At 38.9% G+C, this 22,309-nt stretch overlaps 1 long non-coding RNA gene across 1 annotated transcript in view; it reads left to right on the top strand.

Moving 5' to 3' along the window:
- The window catches only part of LOC138033110 (uncharacterized), a 46,912-nt gene that overhangs the window by 8,525 nt on the left and 16,078 nt on the right, over positions 1–22,309 (top strand). Inside the window, exons 3-7 of the long non-coding RNA XR_011128571.1 lie at positions 2,625–2,838; positions 6,640–6,853; positions 11,143–11,356; positions 15,151–15,364; positions 19,164–19,377. This is a non-coding gene — a long non-coding RNA (uncharacterized lncRNA). The remainder of the gene's footprint in view (positions 1–2,624; positions 2,839–6,639; positions 6,854–11,142; positions 11,357–15,150; positions 15,365–19,163; positions 19,378–22,309) is intronic.

The raw sequence follows: 22,309 nt of genomic DNA, 5'->3' as shown, positions 1-22,309 counted from the left end.
TAATATTAATATTAACATCAGTAACTTGGTCACAGTTATGGAAGATGGAGGCGCCCGGGAAATTTTAAGTCAGAAACAAGCGATTCTGAAATTCATTTAGTTCAGATGCAAACGCTTTTTCCTCAAGAAATTTGGTTTAAACTTATTCCTTGGTTAGAGTGGAGGTTCATTTTAAAGAATAAGAAATATTCTAGGAAATTTGTTTGCAAAAAGACTTTTTTAGTACAATTAATCAGGTGATTATATACTCGCTTTCTAACTGGTCGAGGTTTGTCACGTGGGTCTCGTGCCAAGTGAGGGCGGATTACAGTGTGGGCGCTTAATGGTGCTTTCCGTTTTTTACCAAGGAGAAGATAAACGCCTTAAACGAGAATGAAGGTTTAAAGGAAACAAAATCTGGCTCTAGGTTTTGGGACACTTAACAATCGTAGGGAGGATTTAAAACCAATGAACATGTAAAAGTCCAATGGAAACTGGTTGTTTTGTAAGCTGAGAGATTGAAACAACTTAAAGTGCCACTAACTTGCAATTATTATTTTTTTTTTGCACACATGAACTTCCATTATTGTTCTGACTACTTTTGTGAGAAAATCTTTGCATCTGGATTTTTCCCCATTGTGTTCTATAATTTCAAAGTTCGAAAAGTGTGCGCTTTATTGGCCCATGGACAATTATAAAGGAGAGTGGGTTTGATTTAGATTGTTACGTGATCTTCGTGTTTTATTCGTGCGAAAACAGGATCATTTGATAAAGAGGTTAAATTACACTGTTGTTGTTTTCGGATGTAGCCACGAAAGTGGGCTAGAAAATGACATAGGGGTAACTCTGCACAGGACCCCTTCTTTCAACAATGATCGTTCAGAATGCACGAGACGACGACGAAAGTGTGTCAATTCTGTAAAGAGATGGCAAGCGTCTCGCTGCATCAAAATGTTCTAAGATAGGTTCCCGACACTTCAAGAGAGACGACTATGTTCAATTGTTTGCTAAATCGCGGTCTTCGACAGAATCCAGCCGCGAGTCGAGCTCTCCAATGCCTATGCTCCACTTCTTAGTCAAACTAGAGATGGATCTCGAGTTGTAGCTTAATTAACTGCGAATTTGTTCCCTAAAAATGGCAAAGGGACAGCAAGCATTAACAAAAGCAACAAAAACTCTAACTAAGTGTAGAAAACACAGCAGACCACACAACTATCTCAACCTCTAAGATGACGTCTCAGGATGCTCGGACCCAGGGGCCTTTAACTTCCCAGCCGTGGGGATCAAAGGACGATCTTTAAAAAGACTGCTGCAAAGCAGGAATTTAAGCAATAAGGATAACTTTTTCTATATTTTCATTAGGAAAGTAAGGATACTTTGCTGAGCAAAAACTTTCTTCTGTGTTGTAGACTTTTTACGTTATCATGTTTAGAAAGACGATAAAGAAAACTGAGACGACAAGAAACTGAAGGTTGCTTATATTTTTCACAGCCAAGAAAGGCCAAGAAACCCGTGTGATATAATATCATTCGTCAGCACCATGAGTTGTCCTTTCGCCGGGCACCAAGCATCTATAGCTGCGCCATAAGGAAATTCACTTGCTATTGCCCCTGCTAGACTATAGTAACAAATGTGCATTAGTTGCAAAGAAACGGTCTTTTATCTTCTTGCGCGGTTGGTGGCATTGAAAAGAAGACACAATGTCTGCAAGCACATTTGGACAAATGGCTTGCTGAATCACGCTTATCAATGAAGAAAACTTTGCAGGACGACAATGAGGAAGAAGAGGAACAAGACAAAGACGAAGAAGAAGAAGAATGAGGAGAACATGAATAGTTAAACAACGACTGTGGGCGTTAAGAGCAGCGAACAACAACAGCCTATCCAATCTGAAACAAGTAGTTCATGTTTAGACAAAGAGGGCAATCTACGATCACAAACCAATGATGCAGAGCAAGAGAAAAAATAGTAATATTATAATAGTAATAAAACGACTCAAGCAGTGGTGACAGAACTCATAAACAAGTGCATTGTTTGAAATGATTTATTTGACGTTTCGTGCGCTTAGACATGCATCCTCAGAAGTGACCTTAAATACTAATTTGACCTTTTTAAATGTAACATAACTAACTAATGATTTAAAAACAATTAACAATAAGCTAATGGTTCGCACTTCTGAGGATGTCGGTCAAAGCATACGAAACCGTCAAGTAAGAAATTGCCAACAATGCACTTCTTTGTCAGCCAGGCAGTTTGCGTCTTATCTAGTGTAGATAAAGCCGGCAATCAATAATGCCGTGCAAGAACAGTCACGATTCCCCTCCCCCTCACCTCGCAACCTTGTTCCCAGGGCTTCTCCCTCATTTGGGGGCGGGGCTTTCCCTACCGCCCCGCCCCCACCTGAGGGAGAAGCCCTGGGAATGAGGTTGCCTCCCCTAAAAAAAATATATATATATAATTATTATAATTTATGTAATTATTATAATTATCATTATAATTATTACAATCACTATAATTATTATAATTATAATTATGATAATTATTATTAGAAACAGATGCAAAAAGTATTTGGTTAGTCAGTTGGGTGCACAAATGACTTGTGTGATGATATTTTAATCCTAACCCATTCTTGTCTCCTATTGCAGTTACAAGGCGTTGTGATGTGCATACAGTGTAGGCACGAGTTGACTTTGGTTGGAGCAAGTGCTGTCGGAGGTATAATTTGGTGAAACTGCTAAACCACTGAAGCTACATCATGGTAACCCACAGTGAAAATGTCAGGTTTTTCACTTGTCACAAGTAGAACTGGCAGAAGTCTCTTGTTGCAGTTAACATGTCCATAGCGGGATTGACTCGACGGTAAGAATTTTCAAATGGTTTAAACTTTGATTTTCGGATTTGACCTCAAGAAGTTATTTTGCGTGTTTGTCTTGTAAGAAGAGCAAGTTCAATCTTCTGAAGAATGCGTGTTCTTTTGCATTTGGAGTTGGCCATGTTTTGAAGTTTGAGGATCGCTTTCTGGAAACCTTACAATTTAATCAATTAATATTATGAGAGGCTCTGCCAGGGTAAATTCCGACAAACAACATGGCCTAAAAAGTAGTGACCCTGTTATTATGCGTGCTGCTCTGTTTTGGAAGTTCTCTAGTATTTGGTTGAGGCCATTACCGATACAGCCCCACACAGCGCTGCAATAATCGAGATGTGGAAGAATCAGTGACTTGTAAATTGTGACTAGGTTGGGGACATATCGATCTTAGCCTCCTCAGGGCAGCGAGTACTGTTGCAACTTTACCGACGACTTCAGAGATGTGAGCTTCCCATGAGGATTAACTTGTTGCAATTTGCAAGCCAGCTTATAGTAATAACATAAGCATTTGCTGTAAACAAATAAAACTAACACGTCCGCGAAGCCTTTAAAATCAGAAACACAAACACATGCTACTACAATACTTGTACATCAGGTAAAACACACAGATAGCTGCATCTTACTATCCCCATGCAGGTCATCTTTTCTAAAATGCGTGGCGTACACATGCTCAAAGTTCTTGAACGGCAGCAAAGGCTTTCCATTGTTCGAGTTGGTGTTCACAATTCGGTCATCAAGTTAGTTGAATTCAATGCCAGTAGTTTTGTCTTCCTAGGGGCATTGTAAGGGTGGTGAATGCTCTTTTCAAAGTATGGCCATTCAAATAAAGGTTATAGCTCCATTTCGGTTATTTGGCTTGGTTTGTTCGAGCTGTAGTAATCTATAGGAAGGACTTCGCTAAGTATTATTTTATTGTTACGTTCTAGAATTGCCTCTTAAATGTCAGACAAAGATAACTATCAGAGCGCATTTTTCTTATTGGTTTCACTGCTTTTCCTAAGGAGAAACTCCATTCTTACCTAAAATAAATTTAAGTCGTGGGAAATCATTGTTTTTATTCGAACTTGATTAAAGAATGTTTGCATCTGGAAAAACGAATTTGAAATTTACTGGGTACGGCCATCTTTAATAATTCAGTTGTGACGTTAAACATTTAATGTAATTGAATAATATTAATATTAACATCAGTAACTTGGTCACAGTTATGGAAGATGGAGGTGCCCGGGAAATTTTAAGTCGGAAACAAGCGATTCTGAAATTCATTTAGTTCAGATGCAAACGCTTTTTCCTCAAGAAATTTGGTTTAAACTTATTCCTTGGTTAGAGTGGAGGTTCATTTTAAAGAATAAGAAATATTCTAGGAAATTTGTTTGCAAAAAGACTTTTTTAGTACAATTAATCAGGTGATTATATACTCGCTTTCTAACTGGTCGAGGTTTGTCACGTGGGTCTCGTGCCAAGTGAGGGCGGATTACAGTGTGGGCGCTTAATGGGTGCTTTTCGTTTTTTACCAAGGAGAAGATAAACGCCTTAAACGAGAATGAAGGTTTAAAGGAAACAAAATCTGGCTCTAGGTTTTGGGACACTTAACAATCGTAGGGAGGATTTAAAACCAATGAACATGTAAAAGTCCAATGGAAACTGGTTGTTTTGTAAGCTGAGAGATTGAAACAACTTAAAGTGCCACTAACTTGCAATTATTATTTTTTTTTTGCACACATGAACTTCCATTATTGTTCTGACTACTTTTGTGAGAAAATCTTTGCATCTGGATTTTTCCCCATTGTGTTCTATAATTTCAAAGTTCGAAAAGTGTGCGCTTTATTGGCCCATGGACAATTATAAAGGAGAGTGGGTTTGATTTAGATTGTTACGTGATCTTCGTGTTTTATTCGTGCGAAAACAGGATCATTTGATAAAGAGGTTAAATTACACTGTTGTTGTTTTCGGATGTAGCCACGAAAGTGGGCTAGAAAATGACATAGGGGTAACTCTGCACAGGACCCCTTCTTTCAACAATGATCGTTCAGAATGCACGAGACGACGACGAAAGTGTGTCAATTCTGTAAAGAGATGGCAAGCGTCTCGCTGCATCAAAATGTTCTAAGATAGGTTCCCGACACTTCAAGAGAGACGACTATGTTCAATTGTTTGCTAAATCGCGGTCTTCGACAGAATCCAGCCGCGAGTCAAGCTCTCGAATGCCTATGCTCCACTTCTTAGTCAAACTAGAGATGGATCTCGAGTTGTAGCTTAATTAACTGCGAATTTGTTCCCTAAAAATGGCAAAGGGACAGCAAGCATTAACAAAAGCAACAAAAACTCTAACTAAGTGTAGAAAACACAGCAGACCACACAACTATCTCAACCTCTAAGATGACGTCTCAGGATGCTCGGACCCAGGGGCCTTTAACTTCCCAGCCGTGGGGATCAAAGGACGATCTTTAAAAAGACTGCTGCAAAGCAGGAATTTAAGCAATAAGGATAACTTTTTCTATATTTTCATTAGGAAAGTAAGGATACTTTGCTGAGCAAAAACTTTCTTCTGTGTTGTAGACTTTTTACGTTATCATGTTTAGAAAGACGATAAAGAAAACTGAGACGACAAGAAACTGAAGGTTGCTTATATTTTTCACAGCCAAGAAAGGCCAAGAAACCCGTGTGATATAATATCATTCGTCAGCACCATGAGTTGTCCTTTCGCCGGGCACCAAGCATCTATAGCTGCGCCATAAGGAAATTCACTTGCTATTGCCCCTGCTAGACTATAGTAACAAATGTGCATTAGTTGCAAAGAAACGGTCTTTTATCTTCTTGCGCGGTTGGTGGCATTGAAAAGAAGACACAATGTCTGCAAGCACATTTGGACAAATGGCTTGCTGAATCACGCTTATCAATGAAGAAAACTTTGCAGGACGACAATGAGGAAGAAGAGGAACAAGACAAAGACGAAGAAGAAGAAGAATGAGGAGAACATGAATAGTTAAACAACGACTGTGGGCGTTAAGAGCAGCGAACAACAACAGCCTATCCAATCTGAAACAAGTAGTTCATGTTTAGACAAAGAGGGCAATCTACGATCACAAACCAATGATGCAGAGCAAGAGAAAAAATAGTAATATTATAATAGTAATAAAACGACTCAAGCAGTGGTGACAGAACTCATAAACAAGTGCATTGTTTGAAATGATTTATTTGACGTTTCGTGCGCTTAGACATGAATCCTCAGAAGTGACCTTAAATACTAATTTGACCTTTTTAAATGTAACATAACTAACTAATGATTTAAAAACAATTAACAATAAGCTAATGGTTCGCACTTCTGAGGATGTCGGTCAAAGCATACGAAACCGTCAAGTAAGAAATTGCCAACAATGCACTTCTTTGTCAGCCAGGCAGTTTGCGTCTTATCTAGTGTAGATAAAGCCGGCAATCAATAATGCCGTGCAAGAACAGTCACGATTCCCCTCCCCCTCACCTCGCAACCTTGTTCCCAGGGCTTCTCCCTCATTTGGGGGCGGGGCTTTCCCTACCGCCCCGCCCCCACCTGAGGGAGAAGCCCTGGGAATGAGGTTGCCTCCCCTAAAAAAAAATATATATATAATTATTATAATTTATGTAATTATTATAATTATCATTATAATTATTACAATCACTATAATTATTATAATTATAATTATGATAATTATTATTAGAAACAGATGCAAAAAGTATTTGGTTAGTCAGTTGGGTGCACAAATGACTTGTGTGATGATATTTTAATCCTAACCCATTCTTGTCTCCTATTGCAGTTACAAGGCGTTGTGATGTGCATACAGTGTAGGCACGAGTTGACTTTGGTTGGAGCAAGTGCTGTCGGAGGTATAATTTGGTGAAACTGCTAAACCACTGAAGCTACATCATGGTAACCCACAGTGAAAATGTCAGGTTTTTCACTTGTCACAAGTAGAACTGGCAGAAGTCTCTTGTTGCAGTTAACATGTCCATAGCGGGATTGACTCGACGGTAAGAATTTTCAAATGGTTTAAACTTTGATTTTCGGATTTGACCTCAAGAAGTTATTTTGCGTGTTTGTCTTGTAAGAAGAGCAAGTTCAATCTTCTGAAGAATGCGTGTTCTTTTGCATTTGGAGTTGGCCATGTTTTGAAGTTTGAGGATCGCTTTCTGGAAACCTTACAATTTAATCAATTAATATTATGAGAGGCTCTGCCAGGGTAAATTCCGACAAACAACATGGCCTAAAAAGTAGTGACCCTGTTATTATGCGTGCTGCTCTGTTTTGGAAGTTCTCTAGTATTTGGTTGAGGCCATTACCGATACAGCCCCACACAGCGCTGCAATAATCGAGATGTGGAAGAATCAGTGACTTATAAATTGTAACTAGGTTGGGGACATATCGGTCTTAGCCTCCTCAGGGCAGCGAGTACTGTTGCAACTTTACCGACGACTTCAGAGATGTGAGCTTCCCATGAGGATTAACTCGTTGCAATTTGCAAGCCAGCTTATAGTAATAACATAAGCATTTGCTGTAAACAAATAAAACTAACACGTCCGCGAAGCCTTCAAAATCAGAAACACAAACACATGCTACTACAATACTTGTACATCAGGTAAAACACACAGATAGCCGCATCTTACTATCCCCATGCAGGTCATCTTTTCTAAAATGCGTGGCGTACACATGCTCAAAGTTCTTGAACGGCAGCAAAGGCTTTCCATTGTTCGAGTTGGTGTTCACAATTCGGTCATCAAGTTAGTTGAATTCAATGCCAGTAGTTTTGTCTTCCTAGGGGCATTGTAAGGGTGGTGAATGCTCTTTTCAAAGTATGGCCATTCAAATAAAGGTTATAGCTCCATTTCGGTTATTTGGCTTGGTTTGTTCGAGCTGTAGTAATCTATAGGAAGGACTTCGCTAAGTATTATTTTATTGTTACGTTCTAGAATTGCGTCTTAAATGTCAGACAAAGATAACTATCAGAGCGCATTTTTCTTATTGGTTTCACTGCTTTTCCTAAGGAGAAACTCCATTCTTACCTAAAATAAATTTAAGTCGTGGGAAATCATTGTTTTTATTCGAACTTGATTAAAGAATGTTTGCATCTGGAAAAACGAATTTGAAATTTACTGGGTACGACCATCTTTAATAATTCAGTTGTGACGTTAAACATTTAATGTAGTTAAATAATATTAAGTAATGGTCCGGCTAAGAAGCAGGCAGCCCAGCGGCAAAAGTACTTAGAAGCTGCGAAATATTAATTTTTAATTTCACTCCAATCGAGGCATCTGATTGGCTAATATCGGAAAATGTCGAAAAAATATGAGAAAAAAATGAAAAAAAAGCCTTTTTTGGATTTCTTCTTCCCCATGCCCTTGATCTCTGTCTCTCGGCCAAATTTGGGCATTGTTCTATGCGCCAATCAAATGGCGCATAGAATCTTGACGATATTTACAAACATAGTTTTTGAAGGCATAATGATTTGTTCTACGAAACAGAATCTAATTTTTTAGACGGCAAGTCGATTACATTTTTCATTGAAATTCAAATTTCGCGCTTTTAGCTGCTTACACCAATGGGAACAGCCGAACTTAATTTGATTAAAAATGTTGGCACATTTTAACTAACCGACGCTATTGCCGCGGGCTATTGTTTTTCTGCCTGCTTTTTAGCCGGACCATTACTTAATGTTAACATCAGTAACTTGGTCACAGTTATGGAAGATGGAGGTGCCCGGGAAATTTTAAGTCGGAAACAAGCGATTCTGAAATTCATTTGCAAACGCTTTTTCCTCAAGAAATTTGGTTTAAACTTATTCCTTGGTTAGAGTGGAGGTTCATTTTAAAGAATAAGAAATATTCTAGGAAATTTGTTTGCAAAAAGACTTTTTTAGTACAATTAATCAGGTGATTATATACTCGCTTTCTAACTGGTCGAGGTTTGTCACGTGGGTCTCGTGCCAAGTGAGGGCGGATTACAGTGTGGGCGCTTAATGGGTGCTTTTCGTTTTTTACCAAGGAGAAGATAAACGCCTTAAACGAGAATGAAGGTTTAAAGGAAACAAAATCTGGCTCTAGGTTTTGGGACACTTAACAATCGTAGGGAGGATTTAAAACCAATGAACATGTAAAAGTCCAATGGAAACTGGTTGTTTTGTAAGCTGAGAGATTGAAACAACTTAAAGTGCCACTAACTTGCAATTATTATTTTTTTTTTGCACACATGAACTTCCATTATTGTTCTGACTACTTTTGTGAGAAAATCTTTGCATCTGGATTTTTCCCCATTGTGTTCTATAATTTCAAAGTTCGAAAAGTGTACGCTTTATTGGCCCATGGACGATTATAAAGGAGAGTGGGTTTGATTTAGATTGTTACGTGATCTTCGTGTTTTATTCGTGCGAAAACAGGATTATTTGATAAAGAGGTTAAATTACACTGTTGTTGTTTTCGGATGTAGCCACGAAAGTGGGCTAGAAAATGACATAGGGGTAACTCTGCACAGGACCCCTTCTTTCAACAATGATCGTTCAGAATGCACGAGACGACGACGAAAGTGTGTCAATTCTGTAAAGAGATGGCAAGCGTCTCGCTGCATCAAAATGTTCTAAGATAGGTTCCCGACACTTCAAGAGAGACGACTATGTTCAATTGTTTGCTAAATCGCGATCTTCGACAGAATCCAGCCGCGAGTCGAGCTCTCCAATGCCTATGCTCCACTTCTTAGTCAAACTAGAGATGGATCTCGAGTTGTAGCTCAATTAACTCCGAATTTGTTCCCTAAAAATGGCAAAGGGACAGCAAGCATTAACAAAAGCAACAAAAACTCTAACTAAGTGTAGAAAACAAAGCAGACCACACAAATATCTCAAAATATAAGATGACGTCTCAGGATTCTCTTACCCAGGGGCCTTTAACTTCCCAGCCGTGGGGATCAAAGGACGATCTTTAAAAAGACTGCTGCAAAGCAGGAATTTAAGCAATAAGGATAACTTTTTCTATATTTTCATTAGGAAAGTAAGGATACTTTGCTGAGCAAAAACTTTCTTCTGTGTTGTAGACTTTTTACGTTATCATGTTTAGAAAGACGATAAAGAAAACTGAGACGACAAGAAACTGAAGGTTGCTTATATTTTTCACAGCCAAGAAAGGCCAAGAAACCCGTGTGATATAATATCATTCGTCAGCACCATGAGTTGTCCTTTCGCCGGGCACCAAGCATCTATAGCTGCGCCATAAGGAAATTCACTTGCTATTGCCCCTGCTAGACTATAGTAACAAATGTGCATTAGTTGCAAAGAAACGGTCTTTTATCTTCTTGCGCGGTTGGTGGCATTGAAAAGAAGACACAATGTCTGCAAGCACATTTGGACAAATGGCTTGCTGAATCACGCTTATCAATGAAGAAAACTTTGCAGGACGACAATGAGGAAGAAGAGGAACAAGACAAAGACGAAGAAGAAGAAGAATGAGGAGAACATGAATAGTTAAACAACGACTGTGGGCGTTAAGAGCAGCGAACAACAACAGCCTATCCAATCTGAAACAAGTAGTTCATGTTTAGACAAAGAGGGCAATCTACGATCACAAACCAATGATGCAGAGCAAGAGAAAAAATAGTAATATTATAATAGTAATAAAACGACTCAAGCAGCGGTGACAGACCTCATAAACAAGTGCATTGTTTGAAATGATTTATTTGACGTTTCGTGCGCTTAGACATGAATCCTCAGAAGTGACCTTAAATACTAATTTGACCTTTTTAAATGTAACATAACTAACTAATGATTTAAAAACAATTAATTAACTATAAGTTAATGGTTCGCACTTCTGAGGATGTCCGTCGAAGCATACGAAACCGTCAAGTAAGAAATTGCCAACAATGCACTTCTTTGTCAGCCAGGCAGTTTGCGTCTTATCTAGTGTAGATAAAGCCGGCAATCAATAATGCCGTGCAAGAACAGTCACGATTCCCCTCCCCCTCACCTCGCAACCTTGTTCCCAGGGCTTCTCCCTCATTTGGGGGCGGGGCTTTCCCTACCGCCCCACCCCCACCTGAGGGAGAAGCCCTGGGAATGAGGTTGCCTCCCCTAAAAAAAATATATATATATAATTATTATAATTTATGTAATTATTATAATTATCATTATAATTATTACAATCACTATAATTATTATAATTATAATTATGATAATTATTATTAGAAACAGATGCAAAAAGTATTTGGTTAGTCAGTTGGGTGCACAAATGACTTGTGTGATGATATTTTAATCCTAACCCATTCTTGTCTCCTATTGCAGTTACAAGGCGTTGTGATGTGCATACAGTGTAGGCACGAGTTGACTTTGGTTGGAGCAAGTGCTGTCGGAGGTATAATTTGGTGAAACTGCTAAACCACTGAAGCTACATCATGGTAACCCACAGTGAAAATGTCAGGTTTTTCACTTGTCACAAGTAGAACTGGCAGAAGTCTCTTGTTGCAGTTAACATGTCCATAGCGGGATTGACTCGACGGTAAGAATTTTCAAATGGTTTAAACTTTGATTTTCGGATTTGACCTCAAGAAGTTATTTTGCGTGTTTGTCTTGTAAGAAGAGCAAGTTCAATCTTCTGAAGAATGCGTGTTCTTTTGCATTTGGAGTTGGCCATGTTTTGAAGTTTGAGGATCGCTTTCTGGAAACCTTACAATTTAATCAATTAATATTATGAGAGGCTCTGCCAGGGTAAATTCCGACAAACAACATGGCCTAAAAAGTAGTGACCCTGTTATTATGCGTGCTGCTCTGTTTTGGAAGTTCTCTAGTATTTGGTTGAGGCCATTACCGATACAGCCCCACACAGCGCTGCAATAATCGAGATGTGGAAGAATCAGTGACTTATAAATTGTAACTAGGTTGGGGACATATCGGTCTTAGCCTCCTCAGGGCAGCGAGTACTGTTGCAACTTTACCGACGACTTCAGAGATGTGAACTTCCCATGAGGATTAACTTGTTGCAATTTGCAAGCCAGCTTATAGTAATAACATAAGCATTTGCTGTAAACAAATAAAACTAACACGTCCGCGAAGCCTTCAAAATCAGAAACACAAACACATGCTACTACAATACTTGTACATCAGGTAAAACACACAGATAGCCGCATCTTACTATCACCATGCAGGTCATCTTTTCTAAAATGTGTGGCGTACACATGCTCAAAGTTCTTGAACGGCAGCAAAGGCTTTCCATTGTTCGAGTTGGTGTTCACAATTCGGTCATCAAGTTAGTTGAATTCAATGCCAGTAGTTTTGTCTTCCTAGGGGCATTGTAAGGGTGGTGAATGCTCTTTTCAAAGTATGGCCATTCAAATAAAGGTTATAGCTCCATTTCGGTTATTTGGCTTGGTTTGTTCGAGCTGTAGTAATCTATAGGAAGGACTTCGCTAAGTATTATTTTATTGTTACGTTCTAGAATTGCCTCTTAAATGTCAGACAAAGATAACTATCAGAGCGCATTTTTCTTATTGGTTTCACTGCTTTTCCTAAGGAGAAACTCCATTCTTACCTAAAATAAATTTAAGTCGTGGGAAATCATTGTTTTTATTCGAACTTGATTAAAGAATGTTTGCATCTGGAAAAACGAATTTGAAATTAACTGGGTACGACCATCTTTAATAATTCAGTTGTGACGTTAAACATTTAATGTAGTTAAATAATATTAATGTTAACATCAGTAACTTGGTCACAGTTATGGAAGATGGAGGTGCCCGGGAAATTTTAAGTCGGAAACAAGCGATTCTGAAATTCATTTGCAAACGCTTTTTCCTCAAGAAATTTGGTTTAAACTTATTCCTTGGTTAGAGTGGAGGTTCATTTTAAAGAATAAGAAATATTCTAGGAAATTTGTTTGCAAAAAGACTTTTTTAGTACAATTAATCAGGTGATTATATACTCGCTTTCTAACTGGTCGAGGTTTGTCACGTGGGTCTCGTGCCAAGTGAGGGCGGATTACAGTGTGGGCGCTTAATGGGTGCTTTCCGTTTTTTACCAAGGAGAAGATAAACGCCTTAAACGAGAATGAAGGTTTAAAGGAAACAAAATCTGGCTCTAGGTTTTGGGACACTTAACAATCGTAGGGAGGATTTAAAACCAATGAACATGTAAAAGTCCAATGGAAACTGGTTGTTTTGTAAGCTGAGAGATTGAAACAACTTAAAGTGCCACTAACTTGCAATTATTATTTTTTTTTTGCACACATGAACTTCCATTATTGTTCTGACTACTTTTGTGAGAAAATCTTTGCATCTGGATTTTTCCCCATTGTGTTCTATAATTTCAAAGTTCGAAAAGTGTGCGCTTTATTGGCCCATGGACAATTATAAAGGAGAGTGGGTTTGATTTAGATTGTTACGTGATCTTCGTGTTTTATTCGTGCGAAAACAGGATCATTTGATAAAGAGGTTAAATTACACTGTTGTTGTTTTCGGATGTAGCCACGAAAGTGGGCTAGAAAATGACATAGGGGTAACTCTGCACAGGACCCCTTCTTTCAACAATGATCGTTCAGAATGCACGAGACGACGACGAAAGTGTGTCAATTCTGTAAAGAGATGGCAAGCGTCTCGCTGCATCAAAATGTTCTAAGATAGGTTCCCGACACTTCAAGAGAGACGACTATGTTCAATTGTTTGCTAAATCGCGATCTTCGACAGAATCCAGCCGCGAGTCGAGCTCTCGAATGCCTATGCTCCACTTCTTAGTCAAACTAGAGATGGATCTCGAGTTGTAGCTTAATTAACTGCGAATTTGTTCCCTAAAAATGGCAAAGGGACAGCAAGGATTAACAAAAGCAACAAAAACTCTAACTTAGTGTAGAAAACACAGCAGACCACACAACTATCTCAACCTCTAAGATGACGTCTCAGGATGCTCGGACCCAGGGGCCTTTAACTTCCCAGCTGTGGGGATCAAAGGACGATCTTTAAAAAGACTGCTGCAAAGCAGGAATTTAAGCAATAAGGATAACTTTTTCTATATTTTCATTAGGAAAGTAAGGATACTTTGCTGAGCAAAAACTTTCTTCTGTGTTGTAGACTTTTTACGTTATCATGTTTAGAAAGACGATAAAGAAAACTGAGACGACAAGAAACTGAAGGTTGCTTATATTTTTCACAGCCAAGAAAGGCCAAGAAACCCGTGTGATATAATATCATTCGTCAGCACCATGAGTTGTCCTTTCGCCGGGCACCAAGCATCTATAGCTGCGCCATAAGGAAATTCACTTGCTATTGCCCCTGCTAGACTATAGTAACAAATGTGCATTAGTTGCAAAGAAACGGTCTTTTATCTTCTTGCGCGGTTGGTGGCATTGAAAAGAAGACACAATGTCTGCAAGCACATTTGGACAAATGGCTTGCTGAATCACGCTTATCAATGAAGAAAACTTTGCAGGACGACAATGAGGAAGAAGAGGAACAAGACAAAGACGAAGAAGAAGAATGAGGAGAACATGAATAGTTAAACAACGACTGTGGGCGTTAAGAGCAGCGAACAACAACAGCCTATCCAATCTGAAACAAGTAGTTCATGTTTAGACAAAGAGGGCAATCTACGATCACAAACCAATGATGCAGAGCAAGAGAAAAAATAGTAATATTATAATAGTAATAAAACGACTCAAGCAGTGGTGACAGAACTCATAAACAAGTGCATTGTTTGAAATGATTTATTTGACGTTTCGTGCGCTTAGACATGCATCCTCAGAAGTGACCTTAAATACTAATTTGACCTTTTTAAATGTAACATAACTAACTAATGATTTAAAAACAATTAATTAACTATAAGTTAATGGTTCGCACTTCTGAGGATGTCGGTCAAAGCATACGAAACCGTCAAGTAAGAAATTGCCAACAATGCACTTCTTTGTCAGCCAGGCAGTTTGCGTCTTATCTAGTGTAGATAAAGCCGGCAATCAATAATGCCGTGCAAGAACAGTCACGATTCCCCTCCCCCTCACCTCGCAACCTTGTTCCCAGGGCTTCTCCCTCATTTGGGGGCGGGGCTTTCCCTACCGCCCCGCCCCCACCTGAGGGAGAAGCCCTGGGAATGAGGTTGCCTCCCCTAAAAAAAATATATATATATAATTATTATAATTTATGTAATTATTATAATTATCATTATAATTATTACAATCACTATAATTATTATAATTATAATTATGATAATTATTATTAGAAACAGATGCAAAAAGTATTTGGTTAGTCAGTTGGGTGCACAAATGACTTGTGTGATGATATTTTAATCCTAACCCATTCTTGTCTCCTATTGCAGTTACAAGGCGTTGTGATGTGCATACAGTGTAGGCACGAGTTGACTTTGGTTGGAGCAAGTGCTGTCGGAGGTATAATTTGGTGAAACTGCTAAACCACTGAAGCTACATCATGGTAACCCACAGTGAAAATGTCAGGTTTTTCACTTGTCACAAGTAGAACTGGCAGAAGTCTCTTGTTGCAGTTAACATGTCCATAGCGGGATTGACTCGACGGTAAGAATTTTCAAATGGTTTAAACTTTGATTTTCGGATTTGACCTCAAGAAGTTATTTTGCGTGTTTGTCTTGTAAGAAGAGCAAGTTCAATCTTCTGAAGAATGCGTGTTCTTTTGCATTTGGAGTTGGCCATGTTTTGAAGTTTGAGGATCGCTTTCTGGAAACCTTACAATTTAATCAATTAATATTATGAGAGGCTCTGCCAGGGTAAATTCCGACAAACAACATGGCCTAAAAAGTAGTGACCCTGTTATTATGCGTGCTGCTCTGTTTTGGAAGTTCTCTAGTATTTGGTTGAGGCCATTACCGATACAGCCCCACACAGCGCTGCAATAATCGAGATGTGGAAGAATCAGTGACTTATAAATTGTAACTAGGTTGGGGATATATCGGTCTTAGCCTCCTCAGGGCAGCGAGTACTGTTGCAACTTTACCGACGACTTCAGAGATGTGAGCTTCCCATGAGGATTAACTTGTTGCAATTTGCAAGCCAGCTTATAGTAATAACATAAGCATTTGCTGTAAACAAATAAAACTAACACGTCCGCGAAGCCTTTAAAATCAGAAACACAAACACATGCTACTACAATACTTGTACATCAGGTAAAACACACAGATAGCCGCATCTTACTATCCCCATGCAGGTCATCTTTTCTAAAATGCGTGGCGTACACATGCTCAAAGTTCTTGAACGGCAGCAAAGGCTTTCCATTGTTCGAGTTGGTGTTCACAATTCGGTCATCAAGTTAGTTGAATTCAATGCCAGTAGTTTTGTCTTCCTAGGGGCATTGTAAGGGTGGTGAATGCTCTTTTCAAAGTATGGCCATTCAAATAAAGGTTATAGCTCCATTTCGGTTATTTGGCTTGGTTTGTTCGAGCTGTAGTAATCTATAGGAAGGACTTCGCTAAGTATTATTTTATTGTTACGTTCTAGAATTGCCTCTTAAATGTCAGACAAAGATAACTATCAGAGCGCATTTTTCTTATTGGTTTCACTGCTTTTCCTAAGGAGAAACTCCATTCTTACCTAAAATAAATTTAAGTCGTGGGAAATCATTGTTTTTATTCGAACTTGATTAAAGAATGTTTGCATCTGGAAAAACGAATTTGAAATTTACTGGGTACGGCCATCTTTAATAATTCAGTTGTGACGTTAAACATTTAATGTAATTGAATAATATTAATATTAACATCAGTAACTTGGTCACAGTTATGGAAGATGGAGGCGCCCGGGAAATTTTAAGTCAGAAACAAGCGATTCTGAAATTCATTTAGTTCAGATGCAAACGCTTTTTCCTCAAGAAATTTGGTTTAAACTTATTCCTTGGTTAGAGTGGAGGTTCATTTTAAAGAATAAGAAATATTCTAGGAAATTTGTTTGCAAAAAGACTTTTTTAGTACAATTAATCAGGTGATTATATACTCGCTTTCTAACTGGTCGAGGTTTGTCACGTGGGTCTCGTGCCAAGTGAGGGCGGATTACAGTGTGGGCGCTTAATGGGTGCTTTCCGTTTTTTACCAAGGAGAAGATAAACGCCTTAAACGAGAATGAAGGTTTAAAGGAAACAAAATCTGGCTCTAGGTTTTGGGACACTTAACAATCGTAGGGAGGATTTAAAACCAATGAACATGTAAAAGTCCAATGGAAACTGGTTGTTTTGTAAGCTGAGAGATTGAAACAACTTAAAGTGCCACTAACTTGCAATTATTATTTTTTTTTTGCACACATGAACTTCCATTATTGTTCTGACTACTTTTGTGAGAAAATCTTTGCATCTGGATTTTTCCCCATTGTGTTCTATAATTTCAAAGTTCGAAAAGTGTGCGCTTTATTGGCCCATGGACAATTATAAAGGAGAGTGGGTTTGATTTAGATTGTTACGTGATCTTCGTGTTTTATTCGTGCGAAAACAGGATCATTTGATAAAGAGGTTAAATTACACTGTTGTTGTTTTCGGATGTAGCCACGAAAGTGGGCTAGAAAATGACATAGGGGTAACTCTGCACAGGACCCCTTCTTTCAACAATGATCGTTCAGAATGCACGAGACGACGACGAAAGTGTGTCAATTCTGTAAAGAGATGGCAAGCGTCTCGCTGCATCAAAATGTTCTAAGATAGGTTCCCGACACTTCAAGAGAGACGACTATGTTCAATTGTTTGCTAAATCGCGATCTTCGACAGAATCCAGCCGCGAGTCGAGCTCTCCAATGCCTATGCTCCACTTCTTAGTCAAACTAGAGATGGATCTCGAGTTGTAGCTTAATTAACTCCGAATTTGTTCCCTAAAAATGGCAAAGGGACAGCAAGCATTAACAAAAGCAACAAAAACTCTAACTAAGTGTAGAAAACACAGCAGACCACACAACTATCTCAACCTCTAAGATGACGTCTCAGGATGCTCGGACCCAGGGGCCTTTAACTTCCCAGCCGTGGGGATCAAAGGACGATCTTTAAAAAGACTGCTGCAAAGCAGGAATTTAAGCAATAAGGATAACTTTTTCTATATTTTCATTAGGAAAGTAAGGATACTTTGCTGAGCAAAAACTTTCTTCTGTGTTGTAGACTTTTTACGTTATCATGTTTAGAAAGACGATAAAGAAAACTGAGACGACAAGAAACTGAAGGCTCCTTATATTTTTCACAGCCAAGAAAGGCCAAGAAACCCGTGTGATATAATATCATTCGTCAGCACCATGAGTTGTCCTTTCGCCGGGCACCAAGCATCTATAGCTGCGCCATAAGGAAATTCACTTGCTATTGCCCCTGCTAGACTATAGTAACAAATGTGCATTAGTTGCAAAGAAACGGTCTTTTATCTTCTTGCGCGGTTGGTGGCATTGAAAAGAAGACACAATGTCTGCAAGCACATTTGGACAAATGGCTTGCTGAATCACGCTTATCAATGAAGAAAACTTTGCAGGACGACAATGAGGAAGAAGAGGAACAAGACAAAGACGAAGAAGAAGAAGAATGAGGAGAACATGAATAGTTAAACAACGACTGTGGGCGTTAAGAGCAGCGAACAACAACAGCCTATCCAATCTGAAACAAGTAGTTCATGTTTAGACAAAGAGGGCAATCTACGATCACAAACCAATGATGCAGAGCAAGAGAAAAAATAGTAATATTATAATAGTAATAAAACGACTCAAGCAGCGGTGACAGACCTCATAAACAAGTGCATTGTTTGAAATGATTTATTTGACGTTTCGTGCGCTTAGACATGAATCCTCAGAAGTGACCTTAAATACTAATTTGACCTTTTTAAATGTAACATAACTAACTAATGATTTAAAAACAATTAATTAACTATAAGTTAATGGTTCGCACTTCTGAGGATGTCGGTCAAAGCATACGAAACCGTCAAGTAAGAAATTGCCAACAATGCACTTCTTTGTCAGCCAGGCAGTTTGCGTCTTATCTAGTGTAGATAAAGCCGGCAATCAATAATGCCGTGCAAGAACAGTCACGATTCCCCTCCCCCTCACCTCGCAACCTTGTTCCCAGGGCTTCTCCCTCATTTGGGGGCGGGGCTTTCCCTACCGCCCCGCCCCCACCTGAGGGAGAAGCCCTGGGAATGAGGTTGCCTTCCCTAAAAAAAAATTTAATCATTATAATTTATGTAATTATTATAATTATCATTATAATTATTACAATCACTATAATTATTATAATTATAATTATGATAATTATTATTAGAAACAGATGCAAAAAGTATTTGGTTAGTCAGTTGGGTGCACAAATGACTTGTGTGATGATATTTTAATCCTAACCCATTCTTGTCTCCTATTGCAGTTACAAGGCGTTGTGATGTGCATACAGTGTAGGCACGAGTTGACTTTGGTTGGAGCAAGTGCTGTCGGAGGTATAATTTGGTGAAACTGCTAAACCACTGAAGCTACATCATGGTAACCCACAGTGAAAATGTCAGGTTTTTCACTTGTCACAAGTAGAACTGGCAGAAGTCTCTTGTTGCAGTTAACATGTCCATAGCGGGATTGACTCGACGGTAAGAATTTTCAAATGGTTTAAACTTTGATTTTCGGATTTGACCTCAAGAAGTTATTTTGCGTGTTTGTCTTGTAAGAAGAGCAAGTTCAATCTTCTGAAGAATGCGTGTTCTTTTGCATTTGGAGTTGGCCATGTTTTGAAGTTTGAGGATCGCTTTCTGGAAACCTTACAATTTAATCAATTAATATTATGAGAGGCTCTGCCAGGGTAAATTCCGACAAACAACATGGCCTAAAAAGTAGTGACCCTGTTATTATGCGTGCTGCTCTGTTTTGGAAGTTCTCTAGTATTTGGTTGAGGCCATTACCGATACAGCCCCACACAGCGCTGCAATAATCGAGATGTGGAAGAATCAGTGACTTATAAATTGTAACTAGGTTGGGGATATATCGGTCTTAGCCTCCTCAGGGCAGCGAGTACTGTTGCAACTTTACCGACGACTTCAGAGATGTGAGCTTCCCATGAGGATTAACTTGTTGCAATTTGCAAGCCAGCTTATAGTAATAACATAAGCATTTGCTGTAAACAAATAAAACTAACACGTCCGCGAAGCCTTTAAAATCAGAAACACAAACACATGCTACTACAATACTTGTACATCAGGTAAAACACACAGATAGCCGCATCTTACTATCCCCATGCAGGTCATCTTTTCTAAAATGCGTGGCGTACACATGCTCAAAGTTCTTGAACGGCAGCAAAGGCTTTCCATTGTTCGAGTTGGTGTTCACAATTCGGTCATCAAGTTAGTTGAATTCAATGCCAGTAGTTTTGTCTTCCTAGGGGCATTGTAAGGGTGGTGAATGCTCTTTTCAAAGTATGGCCATTCAAATAAAGGTTATAGCTCCATTTCGGTTATTTGGCTTGGTTTGTTCGAGCTGTAGTAATCTAAAAGTAGAGGTAAAGTCGTGCATTTATATAGCGCCTTTATCACAAACGTCTCAAAGGCGCTTTACAATGATCAGTTTACCCCCAGCGGACTGGAAGCATATACAGGCGCAAATTGCAGCCGCTTCTAAGCAGTCCATGCATGCTGGTACTCATTTTACCGACCTCGGAAGGATGGAAAGCTGAGTGAACTTCAGCGGGAAAGAAGGTCGCCAAATATTCCACTCTCGGCAGAGCCGGGAATGGAACCCGGGACCCTAGGGTTGGAAGGCAGAGATCTTACCACTGCGCCAACCCCTCCGCCCTATAGGATCTAGGATCTATAGGATCCTAGGATCTATAGGAAGGACTTCGCTAAGTATTATTTTATTGTTACGTTCTAGAATTGCCTCTTAAATGTCAGACAAAGATAACTATCAGAGCGCATTTTTCTTATTGGTTTCACTGCTTTTCCTAAGGAGAAACTCCATTCTTACCTAAAATAAATTTAAGTCGTGGGAAATCATTGTTTTTATTCGAACTTGATTAAAGAATGTTTGCATCTGGAAAAACGAATTTGAAATTTACTGGGTACGGCCATCTTTAATAATTCAGTTGTGACGTTAAACATTTAATGTAATTGAATAATATTAATATTAACATCAGTAACTTGGTCACAGTTATGGAAGATGGAGGCGCCCGGGAAATTTTAAGTCAGAAACAAGCGATTCTGAAATTCATTTAGTTCAGATGCAAACGCTTTTTCCTCAAGAAATTTGGTTTAAACTTATTCCGTGGTTAGAGTGGAGGTTCATTTTAAAGAATAAGAAATATTCTAGGAAATTGGTTTGCAAAAAGACTTTTTTAGTACAATTATTAATCAGGTGTTTATATACTCGCTTTCTAACTGGTCGAGGTTTGTCACGTGGCTCTCATGCCAAGTGAGGGCGGATTACAGTGTGGGCGCTTAATGGTGCTTTTCGTTTTTTACCAAGGAGAAGATAAACGCCTTAAACGAGAATGAAGGTTTAAAGGAAACAAAATCTGGCTCTAGGTTTTGGGACACTTAACAATCGTAGGGAGGATTTAAAACCAATGAACATGTAAAAGTCCAATGGAAACTGGTTGTTTTGTAAGCTGAGAGATTGAAACAACTTAAAGTGCCACTAACTTGCAATTTTTTTTTTTTTTTTGCACACCTGAACTTCCATTATTGTTCTGACTACTTTTGTGAGAAAATCTTTGCATCTGGATTTTTCCCCATTGTGTTCTATAATTTCAAAGTTCGAAAAGTGTGCGCTTTATTGGCCCATGGACAATTATAAAGGAGAGTGGGTTTGATTTAGATTGTTACGTGATCTTTGTGTTTTATTCGTGCGAAAACAGGATCATTTGATAAAGAGGTTAAATTACAGTTGTTGTTTTCGGATGTAGCCACGAAAGTGGCCTAGAAAATGACATAACTCTGCACAGGACCCCTATTTTCAACAATGATCGTTCAGAATGCACGAGAGGACGAAGAAAGTGTGTCGATTCTGTAAAGAGATGGCAAGCGTCTGGCTGCATCAGAATGTTTTAAGATAGGTTCCCGACACTTGAAGAGAGACGACGATGTTCAATTGTTTGCTAAATCGCGGTCTTCGACAGAATCCAGCCGCGAGTCGAGCTCTCGAATGCCTATGCTCCACTTCTTAGTCAAACTAGAGATGGATCTCGAGTTGTAGCTTAATTAACTGCGAATTTGTTCCCTAAAAATGGCAAAGGGACAGCAAGGATTAACAAAAGCAACAAAAACTCTAACTTAGTGTAGAAAACACAGCAGACCACACAACTATCTCAACCTCTAAGATGGTGTCTCAGGATGCTTGGACCCAGGGGCCTTTAACTTCCCGGCCGTGGGGATCAAAGGAAGATCTTTTAAAAAGGCTGTTGCAAAGCAGAAATTTAAGCAATAAGGATAACTTTTTCTATATTTTTATTAGGAAAGTAAGGATACTTTGCTGAGCAAAAACTTTCTTCTGTGTTGTAGACTTTTTACGTTATCATGTTTAGAAAGACGATAA

The sequence above is a fragment of the Montipora capricornis genome, chromosome 14 (assembly GCF_036669925.1).
Source record: "Montipora capricornis isolate CH-2021 chromosome 14, ASM3666992v2, whole genome shotgun sequence".
NCBI classification, from domain to species: Eukaryota; Metazoa; Cnidaria; class Anthozoa; order Scleractinia; family Acroporidae; genus Montipora; species Montipora capricornis.
The sequence above is the reverse complement of the archived record's forward strand: the minus strand, read 5'-3'. Positions and strand labels throughout refer to the sequence as shown.